This window comes from Schistocerca cancellata, unplaced genomic scaffold (genome assembly GCF_023864275.1).
Source record: "Schistocerca cancellata isolate TAMUIC-IGC-003103 unplaced genomic scaffold, iqSchCanc2.1 HiC_scaffold_963, whole genome shotgun sequence".
Lineage (NCBI taxonomy): Eukaryota > Metazoa > Arthropoda > Insecta > Orthoptera > Acrididae > Schistocerca > Schistocerca cancellata.
Window position 1 is genome coordinate 61,873 of NW_026046971.1, and position 628 is coordinate 62,500.

General features: G+C 49.5%; 1 non-coding gene across 1 annotated transcript in view; it reads left to right on the forward strand.

Moving 5' to 3' along the window:
* The window catches only part of LOC126150002 (small subunit ribosomal RNA), a 1,908-nt gene continuing 1,280 nt past the window's right edge, over window positions 1-628 (forward strand). The window contains exon 1 of the ribosomal RNA XR_007531251.1: window positions 1-628. This exon is cut by the window's right edge and continues 1,280 nt beyond it. This is a non-coding gene — a ribosomal RNA (small subunit ribosomal RNA).

Genomic DNA, 628 nt, shown 5'->3' on the forward strand with positions numbered 1-628 from the left:
TCCCTGGTTGATCCTGCCAGTAGTCATATGCTTGTCTCAAAGATTAAGCCATGCATGTCTCAGTACAAGCCGCATTAAGGTGAAACCGCGAATGGCTCATTAAATCAGTTATGGTTCCTTAGATCGTACCCACGTTACTTGGATAACTGTGGTAATTCTAGAGCTAATACATGCAAACAGAGTCCCGACCAGAGATGGAAGGGACGCTTTTATTAGATCAAAACCAATCGGTCGGCTCGTCCGGTCCGTTTGCCTTGGTGACTCTGAATAACTTTGGGCTGATCGCACGGTCCTCGTACCGGCGACGCATCTTTCAAATGTCTGCCTTATCAACTGTCGATGGTAGGTTCTGCGCCTACCATGGTTGTAACGGGTAACGGGGAATCAGGGTTCGATTCCGGAGAGGGAGCCTGAGAAACGGCTACCACATCCAAGGAAGGCAGCAGGCGCGCAAATTACCCACTCCCGGCACGGGGAGGTAGTGACGAAAAATAACGATACGGGACTCATCCGAGGCCCCGTAATCGGAATGAGTACACTTTAAATCCTTTAACGAGTATCTATTGGAGGGCAAGTCTGGTGCCAGCAGCCGCGGTAATTCCAGCTCCAATAGCGTATATTAAAGTTG